Source organism: Trichechus manatus, unplaced genomic scaffold, assembly GCF_000243295.1.
Source record: "Trichechus manatus latirostris isolate Lorelei unplaced genomic scaffold, TriManLat1.0 scaffold00114, whole genome shotgun sequence".
Classification (NCBI taxonomy): domain Eukaryota; kingdom Metazoa; phylum Chordata; class Mammalia; order Sirenia; family Trichechidae; genus Trichechus; species Trichechus manatus.
The window spans coordinates 8,374,197-8,374,977 of NW_004444050.1; the positions used below are offsets into that span (position 1 = coordinate 8,374,197).

Sequence of the window (781 nt, forward strand, 5' to 3'; positions counted from 1 at the left end):
ATCTTGTATCCTGCTACTCTGCTGAATCTTTCTATTAGTTCCAATAGTTTTCTCATGAAGTCTTTTGGGTTTTCTAAGTATAGTATCATATCATCCGCAGACAGAGGACAGTTTAACTTCTTCATTACCAATTTGCATGCTCTTTATTTCTTTTTCTTGCCTTATTGCTCTAGCTAGAACTTCCAGCACAATGCTAAATAGGAGTGGAGATAAAGGACATCCTTGTCTTGATCCTGTTCTCAAGGGGAATGTTTTCAACCTGTCTCCTTTAAAAATGATGTTGGCTGTTGGTTTTCCATAAATGCCCTTTATAATGTTTAGAAATGTCCCTTCTATACCTTTTTTCCCTATTTTATTTTATTTTTTTAATGGTACTTTAGAAGGAGGTTTACAGAACAAATAATTTCTCATTAAACAGTTAGTACAAAAATATGGAACGCGTCACGAATTTGTGTGTCATCCTTGAGCAGTGATGATGGTAATCTTCTCTGTATCATTCCAATTTTAGTATATGTGCTGCTGAAGTGAGCACTCGAAACGTATTTTATTGAGAGTTTTTATCAGGAATGGGTGTTGGACTTTGTCAAATGCCTTTTCTGCCTCAATTGAGATGATCATGTGGTTATTTTCTTTCTTTTTATTTTTATGGTGGATTACGTTGACTGATTTTCTTATGTTGAACCATCCTTACATACCTGGTATGAATCCTACTTGGTCGTGGTGTATTATTTTTTTGATATGATGCTGAATTCTATTGGCTAGAATTTTGTTGAGAATTTTT

The 781-nt window shown here is 34.2% G+C and overlaps 1 non-coding gene across 1 annotated transcript; it reads right to left on the reverse strand.

Moving 5' to 3' along the window:
• Positions 1–425: 425 nt before the first annotated feature.
• Positions 426–532, reverse strand: LOC111821908 (U6 spliceosomal RNA). Its single transcript, XR_002825248.1, has one exon. It is a non-coding gene; the product is annotated as a U6 spliceosomal RNA (small nuclear RNA).
• Between the last annotated feature and the right edge of the window lie 249 nt (positions 533–781).